Below are 25,957 nucleotides of genomic sequence, written 5' to 3' on the forward strand. Positions count from 1 at the left end.
TGACGATATCATATTTGCATAATTGTAAAAGTTGATTTTAGACGGACGAAGGCCATGCATAGCAAATACAGGTGGTCCCCTACTTAAGAACACCCGACTGACAGATGACACCTAGTTACAAATGGACCTCTGGATGTTGGTAATTTACTGTACTTTAACCTTAGGCTACAATTAACAGCTATAATAGTTATGAAAGGTGTCTGCAATTAAGCTTTATTGTTAATCCTGGTTCTTATGACAACCCAACATTTTTTAAATCCATTTTTTGCAGAGGCGAGAAAAATTTTGGCTGGAGTTACAATTATAATATATAGAGTTCCGACTTACATACAAATTCACCTTAAGAACAAACATTCAGAACCTATCTTGTACATAACTCGGGGACTGCCTGTATTAGAAATTACCACAGTGACTGGATCTATGAGTAAGTGTCCATGGTTTATCATGATGGATTTTGATGGTAGATTTTCTTTAAAACAGAAAGCCAATAGACACCATATTATTATTTTTATTGGGTTCATTTGGGCATTATAAGTGTCCCTTATTGCACATTTACATTATTAAGATGTTTTGCTCATAAATGAAGGGAACAACCTAAATAACAAACTCAGTATTTAGACCCCTTTTAATTTGTAAACGCTACTGATAATGATAACATCTACTTAATTATGAACTGAACCAGTCATCTTGGGAAAGAGACTAAATTATGTTGTAAGGTATAACTACTAAACAGTGTCTGGGAGCAATGACAAAAATAATTCTCTATGTTCTGATCCCAAAAGATTTTCTGTGGAATACATCTCAAGCTATTGCTAAGCCCTTGGGCTCAAGAACACTTTTTTAATGTAACATGTAGAAAAATTATTAATTTAAGCACAAAATGCAAAGTAATACTGTTAAACCAAGTAAAAGAAAAGAGAGCCCTAAATTTTGCACTGTACATGTTCAGTTTCCATTACATATTTTAACTAAACCAAGAAAAATGTAATCTATTGAGCAGGTATGAATATGATATTCTCTAGTTATCTATCTCTGTCAAACAGAAGCAAAGAGAAGGATTCTAATAATACTAATAATCTAATGTACTAATAATACAACTCTGATCCATTTTTCTGATATATATCTCTTCATGGTAGGTCAAGCAAAACTTTAAGAATCTGTTTCAATAGCAAATTCCTTTATTTACAGTATATCTATATCCCTATGAATCAAGGTATCTAATGCCCCTACAAATCTATGTACAATTTATTGTACGTTTTTATCTTAATATTTTGTGGTTGTGTATAGATCAGTAATATTTGACAATTACACTTTACATTACAACCAGTGACTTAAAATCCCTCAGTAAACCTTGACCCAAGATAACAATGTAAAATTTTAGTAGCATCTACCTTACATTTTATCACAATTTATGCCAGTTTTTACTAGGATAATATTAGTAATAACTTGTCCTTAAAGTAGGTTACCAATATCTCATAAGAGTTTGACTCTCCATGATCAACCACATCTCTGTCAATGGTGGTAATGGTCCTTAAACCTGCTTACTGTTGTTTATCCACCCATCTGATGAAATATAAAAGCCTAGATACTTGCAGTAGTTGTGCACCCCTATTAATGTGGCATCTGCTCGGTTTTCAGCTTGTTGGGTATTCTTGAATTAATTCCTAAAACATTTTGAATTAATTACAGTATCATGAATTGTCACTCAGCTTTAGACACTTTGATAAATCTGATGCAGTTTAAGGGAATCTTCACACATAACATATTACCTTCACACATACACACATTCTGGAAAAAATCAGCTGCTAACTGCTGGGACCCCCACAAAAATTAGAGAATGGGGATCCCATTCTAACTAATGGATGTAGAGGCAGGGTGTGCATGTGTCCTGCTGCTGCATTCAATTGTATGGAAGTACCTGCAATGTCCCATCCACTCCAATAGATGTTGCTTGTCCTCCCACTCCATCCATTAGTGAGAATGGCATCCCCATTATCCGGATAGGTGGGAGCAAAAACAATGGGATCTTCACCAATCACCTTGTTATCCCTTTATCCCCTTGGAATAACTTCATAATTTGGAATAAACCCCTTAATGCTGTGGAGGGTTTGAAATGAAAAGTTTGATCTCCACAACCACCCACCCCCTCACTACCCATAGTAGAATTGAAGCAATATTCACATCAGAAACAAGATGATTGTGCTTTGTTTCTGATGCTTGCAGAATGGCTGTAAAATTATAGCTGCTGTAAATCCCACGGCCATTACGTGCACATGAGTTTTCTAAGTCTAATTTCCATGGTGTCACTTTCACTTTTATAAGTTGCAATAGGATAATGTTACCACTATTTAATGATGCAGCAATAGAGTCAAATGTTTAGACCTTTTTTTCTACTGTTTTTGCTTTTTTCAGCTGTCACCTGGGAAGGTACAATAAAAAGAAGTGTGTACCCATCATAGTATGACTGACCTATGCCATGGAATACTTGTAATGCTAGCTATTCTCCCAACTGCTGAAGTCTGCCTTCTTGATTCCATTTATAAATCTCCATAGAACTATGTATTATGCTTCCCATAGAACTAAAGAATAAATACTGCTTGTTGTCTGTGCTGCGCAGTTGGCCTGAATACAATAGCACCAAGAAACAGAATTCTATCAATTTATCTGTGAGAGCAACCACAATTTCAGTAGCATTTCAATTAATTTTCTGCAGTGGATTGATTAAAATTGATTAGCACGAGAAGGACAAATATGTTGAAAATTTTAGAGCTAATCAAGTTAATTCAATCCTCAGCCAGCAGGAGAGACAGCATGCTCTCCGCGAATAGTCTCAGGTAGCGGAGAGCCTCGTGTATGTGCGGCAGCTAGATAAGACAGTGGGGGGTCCATAATTTACTATCTCCTGTCAATAAGATGTGTGTCTTTTCTCCCTGTATTTTGTCATTGCACAGGAGCCATGGTGACCTAAATAGATTGTGCTGTTTCTTGTAAATATGCAAGGTGTGCAACCTATTAACTCTGTCTGTAGTTTATACTGAGCGAAATGGAGATTTTGACATATGATGAAGCATTCTTTATATAAAACCCTGCCATGGTGTTGCAGTAAACTTACTCATATCCCTTTACACCTGCTAAATATTCCATCACATTATGCTTTTTTGAAATCACTGTTGACTTCATCTATCAATCGATGAGATATCCTATAATTTACACAATGTTGTTAATGTTTTACATTCAAATTTTCAACCATTTTCTGATTTATGGTCCAAAATCATAATATGTATCAATATTATTAAAGATTGCATTGTCTGAACAGCTATGGAACATTAGCATTTTAACTTATAATTTTAAGATATATAAAACCTCTGAACAAAGATTGAAGTTTGAAGTAGAAAGCACATACAAGGTATTTTAGTCTCTCTTAGACAACAATAACTACATGCATGTTCAATATCTTTGGATGCTTCCTGTGGGTCATACACAAGAGGTTCTTTATTACTAACCCAATCCCTCACACTCTTTTGACTACTTCCATAGTGCAGCCATAGGACCTTTCAAGTTTGTTCACACTGCAGCATTTGCTACCAATATGTGGAATAAATTCTGAATTTGAATCTGCAATCAAACTTTTCAACACAGATTTGACTAATACATTCTGTAGTATAAAAATTTTCATGATTGATTGAAGCCCTTCCAATCTCTTACATTTAGAACTTACCTAATTGGCTTAGTGATAGTGATAGAAAACAGAGGGTGGTCATTAATGGCACATTCTCAGATTGGGTTGATGTTACCAGTGGAGTGCCACGGGGGTCAGTATTGGGGCCACTTCTTTTTAATATTTTTATTAATGACCTTGTAGTGGGTTTACACAGTCAAGTTTCAATATTTGCAGATGATACTAAGCTGTGTAAAGTAATAAATACTGAGGTCGATAGTTTAGCATTACAGAGGGATTTGTGGAAGCTTGAGGGATGGGCAGAGAAATGGTTGATGAGGTTTAATGTAGATAAATGTAAAGTAATGCACTTGGGCCATGGAAACAAAAAGTATAATTATGTTCTAAACGGTCAATTACTTAGTAAAACTGAAGCTGAAAATGACTTGGGGGTATTGGTGGATGGTAAACTTAATTTTAGCGACCAGAGCCAGGCGGCTGCTGCTAAAGCAAATAAAATAATGGGATGTATCAAGAGAGGAATAGATTCTCATGATAAAGACATAGTTTTGCCCTTATACAAATCCCTGGTCAGACCACACATGGAATATTGTGTACAGTTTTGGGCACCAGTGTATAAAAAGGATATAGTAGAGCTGGAACGGGTGCAGAGGAGAGCAACCAGGATTATTAGGGGAATGGGGGAACTAGAATACACTGACAGATTAAAAAATTTGGAATTATTCAGTTTAGAAAAAAGACGACTGAGGGGAGACCTCATTACAATGTACAAATACCTGAACGGACAGTACAAGGATCTCTCCAAAGATCTTTTTATACCTCGGCCTGTGACCAGGACAAGGGGGCATCCTCTACGCCTAGAGGAGAGGCGATTTTACCATCACCATAGACAAAGGTTCTTTACTGTAAGAGCAGTGAGACTGTGGAACTCTCTGCCGCAGGAGGTTGTTATGGCGGACTCTATGTACATGTTCAAGAGAGGCCTGGATGCCTTTCTGGAGAGAAAAAATATCACGGGTTATGGGGATAAAACATTTATTTAATTCTTAAAGGTTGGACTTGATGGACTTGCGTCTCCTTCCAGCCTTATATACTATGATACTATGATACTATGATACCTTACTATCCTACTATGTTAGATGCTTATCATACTCCCCTCCGTGCTTCCCCTAGCCATGAATAGGAAATGTTAATGAATTTAGACCCCCACGTGTAGTTTTCCATGTCCCTTAAAATGGCTGTTTTGGATTATAACAAAACTATACTTCAATGAAATCCTTGTCATAATTCAAAGATTTCAATTCCTTGTCAATGAAACTATGAACAGGGGGATTTGGGGTATCGATTACCAAGGATTCCGTGGCTAGGGAGCACACAGAATAGATATTAGGCAATTGGCTAAATACTTCATAGTGGTGTTTGGTATGGCTAGATTTGTAAATTCATCCTGGAAAATGTGCTGGGCATATCTCCTTCTTAGGAGATCCCTGGAACCAGATATAACATAATTAGGAATATGTCGCCAAGGTCACACCTTGGTACAGATGTAACAAGTGTAGCCATGGCCCTCTCACATCACAAAGAGAACAGGATTAGGTAGAGATTGCAAAAGAGCCTGCCAACATCTACTCTTTGTCAGACTTGGAAAATCCATCTTCACTGGAAGGCTGCCTGAATTGTCTTTTCTGAGTTTCCCCAGCCAAATAATTCTAACTATTCTATAGTAAGTTTATTTGTTTTTTTATCCCATTTATTTTCATAACTATTTTATTTATGTAATGTGTATATAGCTTGTATAACCTTTTTTCTGTCAACTAAATATTTTATGTTTGCACTGCACACATTTTAAAACATTTGATTTACCAGTGTGAGTTACCTGTGTGAATGAGGTGCCTATGGCCTTTTTAGTATGAGTAAATTGAGAGAGGTGACAGCATTGCTTGTGTGGGTGATGAAACCCTAGGGAGTAGATTTAGCATAAATATACCATCTTGGTTAGTTGAGCGCAACTTATGTTGTAAATTGGTGTCAGGCTCCAGGGGTAGTGAACCCACTGCACCACCACGATAACGTAAGCCGACACCTGGGAACAGATTCTAAATGGCACCCGGCTTGCATCAGAGACTGCTGCAAAGCGGGTTAGACCTGCTGCGGCGTGGTACCACTAGGTCATTCCACAGGCACAACTTTGTCCGTGGTGGCTGCCAAGGCAATGTACAGAATCGTGAGGCAGAAGTGTGGTCGGGGACAACCAGAAAGTCAAGACAGGCAGCACAGAATCTGAGTCGGGGACGTAGCGGAAGGTCAGGACAGGCAGCACAGGAACAAGGTCAGGTATGGAATTGAGGTCACAACGGGAAATCCGGACATCGCACAAGGCATCAGGTAAGATTTCTCTAAGGCTATGAGGCACAAAGATCAGTGGTCAATGTAGAATCTGTTCTTACTTTTTTTCCCAGACAATATTGGATTCACATTTCTGTTTTTTCCACTAATCAGTGGTCCATTTAAAACCTGTTCCTTTTTTGTTCACCAACAACATTGGATCATTGGGAAACAACGGAAGTGTAAAAAAAAAGCCCATTGAAAAGAATGGTTCAGTAAGGCACACTGAAAGAATTAGCAATTATTAACGTGCCTCTATCACCTCCACGCAATGTGGGCATGGTGGGGCATGGAAGGGCATGGCTGCTGGCAAAGTGGGCAGACATGGGGCGTTCCTGTCTCATGCCTGCATGCTTTTTAAAAACTACGGCAAGTCAGACCTGGCCTAGTTTTGCTTGGGGGTTGCTGATGGATACATCAACGAGCCTAAGCCTCTTGATGTATCTGGCGGGATATGGCCTTTGATAAATCCCCCCTTATGCGTTCTGTGTCCATAAACCAGAATATCTTCAGTAAAAAATCACTGATGTAAAAAACGAATGCCAATGTGAATCTTACATACTCTTACATACTCTTAACTTGTACTGCAGACAATGAGTACTCATAAGTGGCTATGGGACTAACAAGGGACTGTCCTGAAGGGGTTAATGTTACATTTTTGTTCTGAGTTGGTCAGTAATTAGAAGAGTAAGGAATAAACAGAAAGTAGTAATGTGGATTTGTAAATAAATGTCAATCCATACATTAGAAACATGAGTTATTTTATGTTAAAAGGGAATCTGTCAGCAGGTTTGGTTCCTCTAAATCATAGACACAACCTTAAGGTGCTGTGATTAAGTACCTCTCATTCCTTTAACAGATTAACATTGCTACATAGAAGATTACATTTTTGATGTTCTCTTCTTAAACTAATTAAAAATATGTATCACCTATTAGAAAAATAAACAGTCTTCAATGGTAATATGTCATTCCAAATGAACTATTAAAAATCTACAGTAACCCCATTAAGAAGTAATAATCCTCCCACAACCTCAGCCCGGTGAAATACCGCAATCTACTACCAGTCAAAAACTGAAAAATACAGCTATTTGACTTACTGTAACGTCTTTTCCCTTTTATGTGTTTGTCGATTCAATGTGCCGTTCTGCAGCATACTCTGAGACCCTGTAATTCACAATATGGAAGTATCTCACTTCTAACATGGTTACCTGCAGAAAAATGAAGGAGAGTTAGATGGATTTATTTAGTTAAGCGTAAATCCTACAGTAACTTCAAGTATATTATTCAGCAATTTTCATCGGTTGATATATCTGCTGATGCCGTCTGGCTGGACCCACTCTTTAAAATGAACAGAATAGGAAAACTTATGGCCACAAAGTAATCTCTTCTTCTTTCATAGAAAAACTGTATTGTAATATAGTGTGCAAGTCACACATATACCAAAAGCAATTTAAGATTCTGACATGCCACAGTAAAACATACAGATTGCAGAAGTCTTCACAGATGCACACATGCATGTTAGATAGTAGATATGCATTAAAGGGGTAATTCCATGAATAATGAAAATGTATACAAATTTCCAATATACTTTCTGTATTAATTCCTCACGTTTTTAGATCTCTGCTTGCAGTCCTGCTATAGAAAGCTTCTATGTTTACTTCCCTTGGCAGGAATCTGCCCATGGTCACACAGGTGCACAACTCGTTATAACCCACACCTCTGATTACTCTCTGTGATATTAATGAGCCGTGCACCTGTGTGACCATGGTCAGATTTCTGTCCACTGGAGTAAACATAGAAGCTTTCTATAGAACAACAGCAATTACCCATTCATGTAATATTTATCTTTAATATACCGTATATACTCGTGTATAAGCCGAGTTTTTCAGCACAAAAAATGTGCTGAAAAACGTCCCCTCGGGTTATACACGAGCCTATTACCCCAAAAAAATTACCCACTTAAAAAAATAAAATTAAATACTCACCCTCCGATGTCAGCGCGGCTCCCCGATGTCGGCGCGACTTACCGATGTCCCCGATGTCAGCGTGTCCCGTCTTCTTTCTTCTCCGCGGCTCCTCTTCTCTCTTCTTTCTTCTATCATCAACGCGGCCATGTTTTCTTCATGGCCGCGCATACTATGACGTCAGCAGCGGCCGCGTCATAGTATGCGCCTGCTAGAAGAAAACGGCGCAGGAAGAGTGAAGAGGAGCCGCGGAGAAGAAAGAAGACGGGACGCGCTGACATCGGGGACATCGGTAAGTCGCACCGACATTGGGGAGCCGCGCTGACATCGGAGGGTCAGTATTTAAGTTTATTTTTTTAAGGGCTGTGGGGGCAGGCTGTATACTACTAGGGGCAGGCTGTATACTACTAGGGACAGGCTGTATACTACTAGGGACAGGCTGTATACTACTAGGGGCTGCTGTATACTACTAGGGGCTGCTGTATACTACTAGGGGCTGCTGTATACTACATGGGGGCTGCTGTATACTACTGGGGGCTGCTGTATACTACTGGGGGGCTGCTGTATACTTCTAGGGGCTGCTGTATACTACTAGGGGCTGCTGTATACTACTGGGGGCTTGCTGTATACTACAGGGGGGCTGCTGTATACTACATGGGGGCTGCTGTATACTACTAGGGGCTTGCTGTATACTACAGGGGGGCTGCTGTATACTACAGGGGGGCTGCTGTATACTACTGGGGGCTGCTGTATACTACTGGGGGCTGGCAGGCTGTATACTACTGGGGGCTGGCAGGCTGTATACTACTGGGGGCTGGAAGGCTGTATACTACTGGGGGGGGTTTGACCAATGCATTTCCCACCCTCGGCTTATACTCAAGTCAGTAGTTTTTCCCAGTTTTTGGTGGTAAAATTAGGGGTCTCGGCTTATACTCGGGTCGGCTTATACTCGAGTATATACAGTAATCTATCTATGTATCTAGAGGACAAAAAGTCCAAGGCAGCAAAATAAAGGGTGTGCAGGGCCTCCCGTTTCCTGCCCAATGTATACATGCAAAGAAATGTATTTATCTATCCATCTACATTTATCTATATATCTATAAAAAGTCCAAGCAGATCACAACAAACAAAATAAAGTCCTGACAACAGGTCTTCCATTCATAGAAAAAAAATCAGCACTGCAGGTGAGATGAGTGAGGACCTCTGCTGTCTTTTACTAAACCATTTGTTCAATTGTGAGCCTTTCATAAGCCTTGAGACCACAGATGTATACACTTATCTCTTGCCTGGAGTACTACTTATTTTCTATTATCTATCTCTAAATTACGGATGAGATGATGCAGTCTGGTCGATCCTTGAACAAAGGTTTGGGTACCCAAACACCTGGCTAACACCAGTAATTGGTTGGCTGGTACGAATCACAATTGTTTACCTTTTAAGTGGCATGCGCGCCACCATTTTCCCTTGGTCCATTGTGACATCAACAGGGAGCAAAAATCCAAGGAAAATGGTCACATGTGTGCTGCTGACATTTTAATGCTGCTGGAGGCTTTGCTGGTGCCATTTAAAGAGTGGGTGTTAAAAAGCAGTTGGTGTGAGACAGGGGCATAGCTAGGAGAGGCAGGGCCCCATAGAAGACTTCTGACTGACCCCCCCAAGCTCACAGAAAATATACATATTTGTATACAAACACTTTTATACACTTATACACATACATGTATACACTTACACAGATCTGTTGCAGTAGCTGGCGGAATATGGGAGAAGTACATGGAAGGAATTAAAGATGAGAGATCCCTAGTCTTGTCGATCTGTTGGTCCCTCCCCATCCTCCGACCTTGCTTTTCTGAGCAGTCAATTCATAATGTGAAGTGTTATATATTGTACATGTTATTCTGTACAATGTGCAGCATAATATGTGCATAATGGTGCACATCCTCTACTCTTTAGTGTGTCAGGTTAGTAACCGGGGCCCCCTGACACTGTGGCCCCATAGCAGCTGCTATGTCTGCTACTGCTATAGTTATCCCCCTTGTAAGAGAAGCTGGTTGATGGGTGTGCCCGAAGGCTCAACCCAAACTTCTGGCTGTAGTCATGTTCGGGGATCTGAACCAGCAGTATTGGACACAGATGGAAATATTGCGGTTCTGGTCTGCTCTTCACTATTAGAGAGGTATATAGCACTCCAAAGCACAAATCAGGTGACAAAATGTTATTCTATATGCTGTGAGATTTTGGGATATTATTGGCCCCTATCTATCTATTATTATCTGTTTTTTAACATCATCCATATATAATCTTCCTGTCTCTTGATTCACTGGTCTTTCTTGTAAGCATTCATGTGTATTTTTAGTCAAATTTTACATAATCATAAGACTTGGCTTAATAGCTACACATTTTTTACAGTGCTTGGCATTTGTCTTACATTTTACCTATGGGTAGAAGTAACATTTGCGAAATGACTAGCACACCAATTATAGTGAACACTGTAAAGAATCTTCAAATTAGCTAATGCCCAGAACGTTGCAGGTAGTGTGAGAGTGTGCACATCTGCTTCACATCTCTGCTTCCCATCACACCTTATTTAAAAATGATTATATTAATGGTACAATTAACCCAAGAATGAGTGAGAAATTGCTCAAGCGAATACCCTCACAAGGGTGTGCATGCAGGGATAATTTAAAGATGGCTTTCACATTAAACTTAAAAGGAGGAAGAAAGAATTAATGATGTACTTGACTAATTTCTTTCTTCTCTCTCATTACTTTTTCCAAAGGGAAGAGCATCCAATTGAAAAGCAGTTTGCAGAACAAGCACTTTTATATTTTTATTTTATTTCCATAATAACTAACAAAGGATTTTTATTAGGTGTCAATCACATTCCGCACGTGAAGACCTTTACTCAAATTCCATTTGAACAAACGCAATCAAATCGCTACAACCGCTGATATTATGGATAAAAATATAATTTTAAAATGGACAGAACCTTTAAAAAAAATGGAGAGATTCACTGATACACAATTCACTGATCTAAGATGAGCCTTCATTCCATAAACAACCACAAGGACTGTTCCATCTGGTAAAATAACCTTAACCCAGACAAACCCCATACAAGTGTATGGAATCTTAAGGGCACTGCTTGTGTATGCTATTTACAGGAGCAAACCATTTGAACTGTATTCTTATGGGATCAGTTGGACACCCTGTATCCATTTGGATCAACGGTTTAACACTATGAATGAAGCTGGATAGTTTCATCTATAGTACAGTGGCTGGCATGGCATACTGCACTGTACTGCAATTTACTAAAGAGATGCAACCAGGTTGAAACAGTGCTATCTACAGATGGAAATCTGTTACTTCTGGAATAGGTATACTGGTTCGGCTTGAATCCCACATGATGTCATGAGGTTTCTTGTCATGCCTGATGGTAACGAGGGCTGTCTTACAAAATAGCAAAACCTTTGCTTATCCCATCCTGGAAAATGTATATGCATATTTCACAGAATCCACTTGTGGAGCATAAATGGCTATAAGTCTCCACATGATTGCAAGGTGGCCTTAACTGGTAACACCTCCATAAGGAGAACTCTTACTCACTGACTCTAGTCAAAAGCCTCTCCCTCAGCTAAACCAGTTCTTTACTCTGTACTGAAAAGATGCAACCACATTGAAACAGTGCTGTCTTCTGGGATAGATATACAGGTTTGGCTTTAATTCCGCATGTCATTTGGCTTCCTGAAAGCCATGCTTGATGACAAGGGGGCTGCCTTACAAGGTAGCAGAAGAGGTGTGGTTTTCCTTGACCTATCCTGGAAAAGTTATTTGCATATTTCCCAGAATCCCCCAGTAAAGCATCAATGGCTATGAGTCTCCACATGCCTGCAAGGCAGCCTTAATTGTCAACTTCTCTGTAAGGAGAACTCTTACTCCATGCAGGCATTGATCTCACCACGGCGCATAAGAGCAGTGGTCTGTAGTGAGACTAGGTGGCCACCACGTCGTGGACAGGAGTGTGAAACAACTGATCAGCATGCTCACCAACCACCTATCAATATAGTATCCAATGCAAATATCATTTTAATATTTTGCCCAGAACAAATATAAATTTGCCAAAATTAACCCAAAACCATGGTCTATAGTTCTTTAAAGGGAACCTTAGATCTGAAATTGGTCCAATAAATCACTACCAGTATGTTGTCATGCAGCAGAGAAGCTTCTATATCACATTTCTTTCATGGCCTGGTGTGGTGGCATCATCCAGGAAATAGACTTTGAAATCAGATGTAGACTGGTTTAATGAAGTCAATGAGGCGGAGAGTTTAACACTGACGTCAGCTTTCCCTGCCTTAGAACGCCCCTTTCACTGTAATTGATGGTCCTGCATCTAAGGACTTTATTGACCAGATTTCCTGAAGTCGTGCATATGATGTCAATAACATAAGAGGATGTGTTCAGAGGCCAGGAGAACTTGACTTGGTAGTTAAACTCGCCACCTCAGTGACTTTATAAAACCAATTAACATATCACTTCAGAGTGGATTTTCTGTATGATGCCACCACACTGGGCCATGAAAGAAACATGATCTATCAACTGTTCAGCTGCTTTTCAACACCCTATTAGTGGTTTATTAAGTCAATCTCTAGTATCATAGTATATAAGGCTGGAAAAAGACACAAGTCCATCAAGTCCAACCTTTAAGAATTAAATAAATGTTTTATCCCCATACCCCGTGCTATGTTTTCTCTCCAGAAAGGTATCCAGGCCTCTCTTGAACATGTACATAGAGTCCGCCATAACAACCTCCTGCGGCAGAGAGTTCCATAGTCTCACTGCTCGTACAGTAAAGAACCTTTGTCTATGTTGACATGTTCCCTTTAAATTGGAAAACTTAAGATACTTCCCAGAAAGACTATCAACAGATTACAAATTTGGAGAATTTGTTTATACATTCCCTGCTTCATAAGTAAATATTAAGTTATTCTATGTAGTAAAAGGTTATACAAGGTGCATGAATGTGTGCCCTTTGCGGGTCACAAGCAGGGAAGTGTGGTTCCTTGTTTGTCAATAGAAAATGAATGCCACAAGCAGTCACTGTAGGCTTGAGCACATGGAAAGTAATGGGAACTTTTGTTGGCTCAAAAAATGGCTATTACACAGCCTCATTAGATGGTCATATTCTAAGCAGAATAGTGTTGGATCTTGTTGTAAGATATTAGCACTATAATGTATACTATAACTGATTCACATTTGGGATTGTGAAACTGGTCTTAAGCCGGTCATGTACATTAGATTGATTCTAAATGAACCTTTATCCATACACATCTTAGCCCATGATCACAGTTCTGGGCAAAAAAAATAATGTGGATACTATCACGGACTGTTTATCTAATATGTATATGACTTCCCAACTGTTCCTAATGACACTTTCTGGGTAGAGACACGGCCAGTTGGATTTTAATGTGCCCAGAGGAGTCCTTCTACCTTCTTATCATTCAGAATATACAACCAATCTGGAATACCTGCAAATTTACAGTCATTGTCTGAAAATGCAAGTGATAGAGATTATTTAACAGGGCAGATACCATAAGATATATTTTTTGAAGTGTTGCAAACTTATTTACTGCTACTTAAGCTTAAAGTTGGTTTAGCCAGGATTTTAATGCCCACAAAAAGTTCTGTTAGCAATCTATATAACGCATGATTGATTGGCTTTGTAAGTGAATTCCTCTAACTCTGGCAGGGTCATGTCCCTGGAGGAAATAGTAGGACAAGACTGCAGTAAATAGAAAGCACATCCTATTTACAAGCAATTTTTTTATATATGCTTGTTTGTTAGAATATAAAAGCACAGTAAAACACAAATAGGCAGGAGTTACTTCGCACAGCAAATCTTATTTCCCTGCATAATTATGTTAATAAGAGATGGTGCTGTCACACTCATTGTTCTACCACCGTATACTGATGCATTACCTATAAAAATGGAACAGACTAATGCAACACAGCAGCCAAATTTTCATGAGAAATTATGCAATTTTTGCATGGAATGTCTACACTGAAATGCAAGAATAATAACTGTAGAAAAGGAAATAAAAAGCAGTTTTTCACTCTGATTGTAATTTCATATAAAAAACTGTTTAGACTGAAGTGAGCAAGGGATTGACTCAGAAGCAAGCACAGCCACGCAGTGAGCTTACATACAATGGGAAAAGTTCTTTAATACAACATTAATAGCCAAAATTACACCACAAATGTTTCTTCACTCCTTCAGGGACACTTGGAAACAGTTGCAGGACTTTTCACAATGGGAATCATTTACTAAGGGTCCGACGGACGCACAGGTTTTTGGCGCACGGGAGTGTGGCCATCGGACAACCCGACAGATTTGGACAAACCGCAGAATTTAAAAAAAGTTTTTTGTCACAAGAACAAGCACTCACATGCACCAGGAAGAAGCAGGTGAACTCCGGCGGACCTCGGTGCAGCAGGAAGGAACTTGGACGCACAATCTTAGTGAATCGCGTCAGACCCGAATGCACGTCAGACCGCGGGATCGTGACGGGACCGAGTAAGTAAATCTGCCCCAATGTATTCAAGATAGGGCATTACCTCCAACCCAATGTTTCACTCTCTCACTGGTTTTTGGTTCCATGATACAGCTCTAATTTGAAATTATATTCTTGTAGCTTCATGGTTAACATAACTTTAAACCCACTGGACTTCCTAGTCAGTATCTCAACTGGCACACATGGCTTGCATAAAAACATTGCAAAAATGTGCCATGAAAAAAGATGACAAAAGGAAACAAATAAACCAGCATATCTGTTTCTTTTTGTCATCTTTTTTTGTCTGTTTTTAGGAGGCAATTAGCATCTCTCTTGCATCTGTTTTTTCTGATCAGTTCTCATCCATTAAAAAAACATAGAAGACTTCTGCAGGTTTGCCAAGTTTGGCCACGGTCGCAGGGTGACCTGTCACGCCTTATGTTTACAACTATTACCCTACTGATATTTTATACCTCTAACTGCATGATCATGCCACTGATAACTATCCCCCCACTCTCTTTTATTCCTCATGCTCCCCTCCTCTTGTTTTTATCATACTTCTAAATAGTTATTCTCTCCCTTTTGTTGGTACCTCGTGTTTCCTTATGTCCATGAGTGCTCTTTATATGCCTACTTGAGCGGGCATATGCCCCATCATTGTAGTTTTATGGTTTTTGTAGAAATAAAAGGTTTGCAATATCCGACGAATGATCTATTGTTTATTACAACCAATGCTACCATGATCAATCATTGTCAGCACTTCATACTTGTTACACATGAATGTTATACCTTTCTATAAAAGTTTATTGAACAGAAAAAAACTAAGAAGCCAGAAGTCATGTTACATGTCCTTTGACTATTTAGATGAATTTTATTCCTCTGCTATCTTGCACTGTGTATTGATGCTGTGGCTGACTTGTTGTCTTTTGGACAGCACCTCTGAAACACCTCTGATATTGGATGAAGAACTAAGTAGGAAGCAGCGATGGTGCTCGATTCCCCCTATTGTGTTGCAGCAATTCTGCAAAGGGTAATACTCCCTATCAGGGTCGGAATGGGTGCCAAGGGCCCACCAGTGAAATTAATTCTAGGGGCCCACCAGCTGCTTCATGGATACGTTTGCATTATTTTAAAATACTTTTTTTGTAAAAACCAGGGAATAAGAAGCTAAAAGAGGAGCCGATCCTGCCAGAGGGGGCGCAAACCAGTATGTCCGTGTACTGCACATGGTACATGTATGTCCTTAACAGGTTTCAGTATGATCTGGTGCCGGAGCTTACTTTGATTAGTGTTATAAACCGCTGTATCGCGGTTTAAACACTTTTTAATGTGATAGCTGTAGCTGCTTCGGCGCTTGGTGCACGGTCGCTCGCAGCGCCGAAGGAGCCTCTGCTATAAACATTAAAAAGTGCTTAAACCGCGATACAGCGGTTTATAACACTAATGAAAGTAAGCACCAGCACCTCTTCACCCTGAGCTGGTGCTCGGTATTTACAGCTTACACCTACCATTTGAACTGGTAGGTTTCCTTTAAGGACAACAGACTTACAGACAACCCCTAGTTACCGACAGACCCCTCGTAACGCGGTCACACGTAACGCGGGGTATGCTGGTAATACAGAGACTGGGGTCACAAGTAACGCGGGCTATGCTGGCAATACCGAGGCTGCGGTCACACGTAAAGCGGGGTATGCTGGTAATACTGAGGCTGCGGTCACATGTAACGCGGGGTATGCTGGTAATACTGAGACTGCGGTCACACGTAACGCGGGGTATTCTTGTAATACTGAGGCTGCGGTCACACGTAACGCGGGGTATGCTGGTAATACTGAGGCTGCGGTCACACGTAACGCGGGGTATACTGGTAATACTGAGACTGCGGTCACACGTAACACGGGGTATGCTGGTAATACTGAGGCTGCGGTCACACGTAACGCAGGGTATGCTGATAATATTGAGGCTGCGGTCACACGTAACACGGGGTATGCTGGTAATACTGAGGCTGCGGTCACACGTAACGCAGGGTATGCTGATAATACTGAGGCTGCGGTCACACGTAACACGGGGTATGCTGGTAATACTGAGGCTGCGGTCGCACATAACGCGGGGTAGGCTGGTAATTCTGAGGCTGCGGTCACACGTAACGCGGGGTATTCTTGTAATACTGAGGCTGCGGTCACACGTAACGCTTGGATTCCTTCAGCATTTGGACAATACAAGACACTGGGTGCAGGTTACACATCGCATGCGTCTGCATAGAAGCCCATCCGGCCCCCGTGTGCTTTGATTCCATTTCTAAACAGAGTCAGCGCGTTACGTGTGACATCACTCCTTATTATACAGCAATACTTAACACAGTCAATGAAAGTCCTACAACTTTCAGCATCTCATTCAACTGCTGGGAGTTGTAGTTCTTGAGTCCACTGTTATTCTATATGTATATACACATTGCAGGGATGTAATGAGGTGCACTGTGTGTGTGTACATGGGATGCACTTTTATTTTGTACCTTTTTCTTGTGCTGGAAGCCATCAGCAGCTCCTCATCCATCCTGAGCTCCTGCACATGAGGCAGCCTGTGCTGTGCCAGGGGGAGGACACTCCAGCATGACCAGGAGGAAGGGGGCACACTGTGACAACTAGGGGGCCCACATCCTCTGGTCTGTAATTAGTGACAGCTCACTGTCTGCTCCTCCAGTGAATCAGGGGCCATGTTCTCCTGCAGTGACGCAGGGGCTGAGGTGCTCAGTGCAGTGAGGAGGAAATGTCTCACTCACTGCCCCAGCGCTGCTGTGGGAAGTGCAGAGAACCTGTCTCTCCCTCCTGCAGGACGTCATAGTCCCCCCTGCTGCCCCCCTCCTCCAGCCTCAGCTGAATGTTCCTGCTCACAGACACAGATAGGAGATGGTGACTCATGATAATGGCCCACCGGGGATTTGACTGGTATCCCGGCAGGCCAGTCCGAGCCTGCTCCCTATAAGGATCTTTGCAGTACCCTGAAAATTCCAGACTTTCTGCCTGATGTCCATGACAACGGTTGACAGGCTGCTGAATTTACTGAGCAATGCTCTTAAGCACAAGGACACTAACATGAGATGTGATCTTTCTTCTGTTGAACAGGTCAGCACAATGGGACAATATGTAATAGGGTTAATCAAATCAAACTGAGTCAAGGGAATAGTCAAATAACAAAAACATAAACTTTATTTAGACTCTATTAAAATCCTAACAGAGCGCTGTGGTGCATCTGTGAATAAAAAGTATAGCTAAGTCCCTTGTATACACTTCAGATTCCCATACTGTCTCAGAAGAAGGAGTCTGTAACGTGATGCAGTAACTATTAATATCATTGACCTATAACATTATTGGAGTGTCTACATTGAAACATTTAACAAGAGCTACCACATAAGTTTTCCTATTACCAGAGGGCAAACTGGTGCAGCATCACGATCTATGCCGGTATTATTGAATTAGGCACTCTTGTGGCGCTCTCAGGATTGCAAATATCAATGAAAACCATATAATATCAAATTTAAAACTAAACGCTTACATCATCAAACTTTTTCACCACCAAGTATTTTTGATTTGATACATGTCACATTATCAAATTACATGTTAAATCAAACAGAAGCTTTTCCTATACAGCATACTTATATCTCCTTCATCAGTGATCATTTCACTTGTATTAGGGGTTCATTAAAGAGAACCCGTCATGCAAAATAACCCCCCTAAACTAAATATATTTTCATAAACTGCCATTAGAGAGCATTTCCTCTATCCCTTCATTGTCCCTCTACATGCCTGTAAACCTAAGCAATGAGGTCCTAAAGCTGTATGCAAATGATCTGTGAAATGTCCAATGAAGCATTAGCATATTCAAGCTGTCCACTCTATTCATGAGTGGGAGGCACAGCCACACCCCCAGTGCTTGACTGACAGCCTGTATAATGGTGTGAGGCTGTATAATGATGTGCTTCCTGGTGCTGGTGGCCACGCCCCCGGCAGCCTGTGTGTGCATGTGTGTGTGTTTAGGAGAGATACAGCATCTCCAGGCAGCCATGTTACAGCAGAACATGTCAGATTCATGTGTAGCTGATGTCACATGTGTATTAGGAGGATGCAGCATGTCAGCAGATGACATACACACACTAGCCATGCTTTACTATACAATACACACAGACATGAGCAGGGGGAGGAGAGGGGAGGGGTAACAGGGGTGACATCACTGCCTCTGACCATGTGACCAGCCTCATTTACATAATAAAGAATAGATGATTTTACAATGATTAATGTATGAAATAACTAGATAAAGGCTGGGATGGGAACCTTGTGAGCTGCTCCAACAGGTAGTAGTGACAGGACAAGTGACACAGACCTGATGACAGGTGTCCTTTAAGTAGCTTCTGAGCTTCACCTTTGAACCTAACGCAGCTTCTACAGAGTTAGTCTGAAGAGGTGAGTTTCTAAAAAGCAAATGACTTAAATAGTGAAATAGCTCTTAAGATATTTTCCAGTGTGAAGATAATTTCCCTTAAAAGTAGCCATGTTGTCACTTAGAAGCAAGATTTTTCTCTTGGATACAACCATCAATGCTGGAGTGATCATGCAAAGAAATAAATAGTGTTTGTAAATTAAATGGCCGGGAGTTACTGCATGTCCCACAGCCATGCTGTGGTAATGAATGCTGTATCCATGTCATCAGACAGGTCTCAATAGTGCATGCATAGCCGTTGCTGCCAGGGTAAAGGGGTGGTGGTATCCAAGGATGACTATGACTTTTATAAGGAACTCTGTGCTCATACATTCTTTTTTAATAACATGCAATTGCATAAATGTATATATAGCAGATTAATTAAATGAAATGGGAATGCCTAAAGGAGAATACTTCTTTAAACCCTTGAAGGTTTTTTGTTTTTTGTGTTTCCATTTATCCCTTCTCTCCTTCCATAAACCAATAATGTTTTGATGTAAACATAATGATGTTAACATAATGTTAACATAATGTTATGTTTAGGGTCACTGTCCTGCTGAAAGATAAACCTACGCCCCAGAAATCTACCATTAAAATCAAACATGGATAAACCAGGGTCACTTACTCATAGATCTAGGTACTGTGACTGGTAATTTTCTTATATTTGTTATCCATTGCCTCCTTCCTTCTAAAACAAACTCTTAAAATTATGCTAACTACCCTGTTTCCAGAGCCCCTCAGTGCTTAAGATTCACAGGCTGTTACAATGAGCATAACATGACTCTCCCCCTGCTCTTTTCCTGCTTCCTCTGTCTGTGTAATCTAGCATCAGCAGGAAGTGCACGGAGAGGGGAGACCTTCCTTGCTCTTTGTAACAACCACTGAAAAGACATCACTGAGAGGCTCTGGAAACACCCAACAGAGTCTTTCAGGGTTCTGACAAGCCACAAGCCTTGATTAGACACATTTTCCAATGTGAATATATATATATATATGCCAGTTTCTTTTTGAATATAATATGCATATTATATGGTTAGCTCGTTCTGACAATATTGGTATATTTGGCTGACATCACATTTGGCGACTATGTTTGGGTGCTCTAGGTGAAGCTTATGCCATTGCCAGACATTCTGTAAGAAGAGTATCCCTCATGCCAGTAGCAAGTGTGGAAGGATCTATTTCTATCCAGGTATATCACTGCTGTAGAAATACTTCCACTCTAATTCTCCAAAATGGTCTTGTTTACTCGACTGCAGACAAGGCATTTACCAATGTGACCACTGCAGCTTTTAAATGGCCTCCAGAGGTACTGATTTGATACATCTGACAGTTTTTGTATATTTGGCTGCAGTGATGACATGCCCATCGATCAGTAACTATTTCAGACATCTAATGACCTCAGAATATAATTCTGGAAATCTGAAGCCTTCTGCAGGGGATACATTGGCCCACATTTATCACAACTCGTGCAGTTTGCCTGTGTACAGGGCCGGTGCTAGACAAAGTGGGGCCCTGGGCAAAACTAAAAGTGGGGCCCCAAAATAAAACTATTTTATGACCAGTCACAGTCAGTAAGAGGCTCCTTTAATAAGGTAAAACAAACTGTAATATGGGAGAATTTTATAGGAGATAGATGATAGAGAGATTGATGGGCAGCACGGTGGCTCAGTGGTTAGCACTACAGCCTTGCAGCACGGTGGCTCAGTGGTTAGCACTACAGCCTTGCAGTGCTGGTCGACATCTGCAAAGAGTTTTACGTTCTCTCTGTGTTTGCGTGGGTTTCCTCCGGGTCCTCTGTTTTCCTCCCACACTCCAAAAAATTACTGGTAGGTAGAATAGATTGTGAGCATTATTAATTATAATTATTATGATAGAAGATAAATATGAAAGATGATAGAGATTTCTAGATGCAGAACTATAACGTAGTTATAGTATATATACAGGAGGTGATATATACAGGAGGTGATATATACAGGAGATGATATATACAGGAGATGATATATGCAGGAGATGATATATACAGGAGATGGATGAGAGATAAATACAGTACAAGAGAAATAGAAGATTGATTGAAAAATAGATAGAGAAAAAGCGAGATATATAAATGGTCAGATTATATGAGATAGATAACTAGACAGATAGATATATAGACAGGAGATAGATGAGAAGCATCTTCACCCAGTAATTTAACCAAGGGCTATTAACCCTTTCACCGCCCGGCATTTCTGGATATTTTGTCGCATTACCGAGCAGAGCAATTTTTGCAATTTTGAAGTTTAAAAAATAAAATTTTGCCCCATTTTCAAAATTGCATTAAAGAGTTTATAGACCTCGGAGCCTTCATGCAAATTTGATTCAAACTGAAACATTTTATAAAAAATACTTAAAATTTGAACTTTGATGGCAAAAAATGTTCTCCAAACAGAAAATATTTCCCTTCACATCTCCTAAATGTAATAGATGGACACGTGTAGAGTTCACAAATGTCCCATATTGATATGGTCGCATTCTATGAACAGTGTCCAATATAATGACCACACGAGCAATTAAGCAAAATAGATACTTTTACTTCAAAAACTTCAACATACACACTCTTAATTCAAAGCGTTAGTCTGTCCCACAGTTGGTGATACCATAGTGAATTAAACTTATCCAAGTTCAGCTTGTATAGATGGTGATGACTGGGATCATAGGAGTCTATTGGCGTTCTAATATATTGTAAACCATTATTTCATCCTTCCGGATACATTCATATTGAAAAAATTGAACTTAGACTCACATTTAGTTAGATCCTAGGGCAGAGACACTAATTCCTTAGAAGCTGAGCACCGGTCTAGTGAGCGCCATGTTTGCTGTGACATTTCGAGGGACACGCCCCCTTCCTCTGAGGATTCCTGCAGGAGATTGCACTGAGCGTCACACAGATCTATCATTTTATCCCCCTTACACAATGGTAACCCAAATAAACAACTATATATCCATAAACCCCTCTTATGACATAATAAAAGTCACTTTTAGATGTCAATGTATTATCCGCACAATAACAGATCCCTCCGGGGTCCATAAGAATCTGAGGGAGATCGTCATAACATGGAGGATGGTGGGAAATAAAAACTTTATTCCATGTGAGTGTTTTTGGTGTTTCATATAACTTTATGGACATGTTCTGGCCGCGGTGTAGTCACATTAGACGAAGAGGATCGAATGTTCATCGTATCAGTCAAAAAAAACTATCACGAAATAAAAGGCAATAAGAGAGAAAGTGTGTTCTTAGATAGTTCTGGATAGAGAAGGGTTAAAAACATGAACATTAGTTGATTATTATTCCTTCTCAAAATGTAGTAACATATAAAGTGAATATTTCCATTATCTGTGAGGTGCAGCAGCTCCTGTGCAGCAAATTCTCCCTCTAGCCTGATGGCTAAGAATCTGGAGGGGGGGACACTTCAGGGGGCTGTATCTCTGGCTCTGTGACACATAGAACATCACTTCCTTTTTCCTTTGAAAAAAGAGAGTCTCCTCTTTTATATAAATGTGTTTCTAAGTGTCAGGAAAATGGAGATAATAACTGTTTAACTGCTGTTGGCAGTGATTTTTATGTATAAAAATTACACCTGATATTCTCACTTTAAACCTGAATATCTCTGGATCCCTGGCACCTAGAAACACAATTCAAGATTCATTTGAAAGAAGAGGTTCTCCTCTTCCAGGGGGCAGGAGGCCCTGGGCAATTGCCCACTTTGCCTACCCATAGCGCCGGCCCTGCCTGTGTAGTGTGCAGGGTGTACCAGATGCATAAATTGTGGTGCACATTCTTTAATATTCTGGTGCCCCCTGCACTGCTCTGGAAGTGTGCACCATTTTTTTTGTGCACTTTGTTCATGCTGCAGATATGCGGCACAGACAGAATTATGGAGCACGTCAGTAATAAATGTGGTACACGGTCTGACTAAGCACTATCATTCCCTTTTAGGTGCACAGCTTTGTTGCACAGAGTTGTTTCCCCTAAATCCATTCCTCATCCAATACCTTCCCTGGGTTGAACTTGATGGACATGTGTCATTTTTCTACCATATAAACTATGATTCTATGATATATGAAATTAGGCATTTACTTCTTTCTAATACAGAGTAACTTGACCAAAATACAAAGTAACTTTTAAATACAAAGTAACTTTTAAATACAAAGTAACTTTTAAAGCTTTTATTTGAAATCCTATTTTCTCCTGACTTTTTCAGAGAAATCATTGTTCAAATCAAAGCAAAAAAAAAAGAAATAATAAAGAGTATGTAATTATGAGAAATGAACACGATGATGCAAACTTGTACAATGAAAGAGAAAACTGCAAGAAAACACTAGACAGGCATAGTCTCACTCTGTGCATTATAAATTGGCATCTGAATTCCCATGCCCAGAGGAAATCTCCGAACAGTACTGGGATTTTAGCATAATGAGCTTCTACAGAAAAAATAAAATAAAACAAGAGCGCATGTTAATAGAAGATGCGTATTTTGAAGTTGATTGATAACTCAGTTCATTCTAGGGTGGAGAAATTCGTAACAAGTTCATATCTCCTGACTGAGCAGCAGATAATGTGAAAATGCAATCAATGACTGTTGGGATTTGATTATTAATGAGGTTATTAATCTTTAACTAGCGTATTACATATTTTTTAGGTACATTACCCAAGGTTTCTATTTGTAAACTCCCAGGTCTTTGTCTTTGTCTTAACCTGTGTGTTTATTTTTAATCATGTAACAGAATTTCTCAAGGGTAGTCATACATTTACATTGCTTCATTGTCATGGTATATATTTTATATAATGCATATTTAATCAAGATTGATAAAAATAACAAAGGTGTCTCTAGTGCCCAACACATAAGGGTCAAAATTCATTATGGTTGTGACCACCTCAGGTCATTTGCTTCAGTTTTCATTCTTTCTTCCATTTTAGCTCAGTTTCTGTATTATACACTATGATGTTTTGATGCAGTTTTTATACTATACTGTTATACTACCAAAAAGTATATCATGTTTTAATAACCACTTAAAAAATCTGTGTTTATATCATCAATATATAATGTGTGTTATTGCATTACTATTATAAGATTCTGAAGCAGTAAAATATACAACATTTACAGTGTATACCTATAAGTCACTGTACAACAAACAACAGACAATAAATAATATCAAACAAAATAATAATTTCAACAATAGGAGTTAGAGCCCCATTCACAAAAGAGTTAAATTTAATAGAGTTGTTCTATGATACAGGAATCATTTGTAAAAACTTGTGGAGCACATAGAAAACTGCATTTGTCAGAAACTCAGGAGTACTGACGCAGATATGATATACATGTTAGAGAAAAAGATATGCTATATGGATAACATTGGATAACATTCTTGAGAATGGCTAGATTGAGATAGCTGAAACCTTGTACAGGCGGTCCCCTACTTAAGAACACTCGACTTACATACGACCCCTAGTTACAAACGGACCTCTGGATATTGGTAATTTATTGTACTTTAGTCCTAGGCCACAATAAACAGCCATAACAGTTATCTTATGTATCTGCAATGAAGCTTTAGTGTTAATATTGATTCTTATGACAACCCAACATTTTTAAAATCCAATTGTCAAAGAGGTCAAAAAAGTTCTCGCTGGGATTACAATGATAAAATATACAGTTCCGACTTACATACAAATTTAACTTAAGAACAAACCTACAGACCCTATTTTGTATGCAACCCAGGGACTGCCTGTATTCCCCACTGTTTTCCATGGAGTGCTGCTTCCTTGCTTTGAATTTTGGATAGCATTGTCAGAACCGAGTCACTTATTAATGGGCAGTGATCGAATCTGCAATGGCTAAACATCCATTACACAATATAGAAAAAAGAATTACACATATAAATGAATAAAAAACAAGTTAAACTGATTCTCTCAGAAAAAAATCTTTTTATCAGGCTCCCGTCCCATTATAATTTGTTGTACATATAACATAGGTAACCTAAAGTGATTTAAAGTTATCTGAGAGAATGAATTTCCATCCAGCCATTTATGACTCGTTTATTCCGTAACACACAGAAAAAGAGACACCAAACCTGTATGCTGACATCTAGTAGGTGTAAAACTTGTATTCTGGCTTCCTGACATAATCACAATGACTTTTCTAAACATCCACCGTACATAAACTGGTATCAGCAAGAACAAGGAGACGGAAGGGCACTGCAAAGTGTAGCATTTCCCTCTTAACACCTTTCAGAAAGAGTTTAAATGATTTCTTGGGGACAGAGGGCATTAAATCATGTTTGTCATCTACTGTGCATGCCTGGCCCATCCCTGTCAGCTTCTTTCTCTCATTAGTATTCTGAGCTGTCGCTGTGCACATGCCTTTGGAAACAGATACTGCATTGGCAAACTATTTGAAACCACGGACAGAATGACGAAAGCCTGGATTTATTTATTTATTTGCCAGCCTCCTAAAAGCCTGCTCTATCGGCTCCTGATAGAGAAGAGGAGGAGGGTCGGAATTAAAAAGAAAAAAAACTTCCTCTGCTTTTTCCTTTGGTACCTGCTTCCAATTTGAGACCTTTCTTTTTTTTAATTAGCAATTAAGGAAAACGTTCAAAAACACGGCTTCCGAGCGAGACGGAGACATGGAAAAAAAATGCAAAAAGGACAGTGAGGCCAAGGTCTGGGATAACGTCCAAAAATGAAGCACATGATAAAATGTGCTGCCATGTAAGATCTAATTCATATACTGCACACCCAGGGTTTATTGCTTTAATAAACACAAGGGATGCCCACAGTATCAGGTTGGAGTCATCATCGCGCACTATACTCGACATAGTTTTCTCATCTAATTAATGCTGGCTTTCCCTTGTGATTTTCTTTCTGGGGATGAAATAAA

At 39.7% G+C, this 25,957-nt stretch overlaps 1 long non-coding RNA gene across 1 annotated transcript in view; it reads right to left on the minus strand.

Moving 5' to 3' along the window:
- Positions 1-25,294, minus strand: part of LOC140116603 (uncharacterized) — a 95,128-nt gene extending 69,834 nt beyond the window's left edge. Inside the window, exons 1-2 of the long non-coding RNA XR_011852846.1 lie at positions 25,149-25,294; positions 7,162-7,272 (exon numbers count right to left, since the gene is read on the minus strand). This is a non-coding gene — a long non-coding RNA (uncharacterized lncRNA). The remainder of the gene's footprint in view (positions 1-7,161; positions 7,273-25,148) is intronic.
- Between the last annotated feature and the right edge of the window lie 663 nt (positions 25,295-25,957).

The sequence above is a fragment of the Engystomops pustulosus genome, chromosome 2 (genome assembly GCF_040894005.1).
Source record: "Engystomops pustulosus chromosome 2, aEngPut4.maternal, whole genome shotgun sequence".
In the NCBI taxonomy this organism is placed as follows: Eukaryota; Metazoa; Chordata; class Amphibia; order Anura; family Leptodactylidae; genus Engystomops; species Engystomops pustulosus.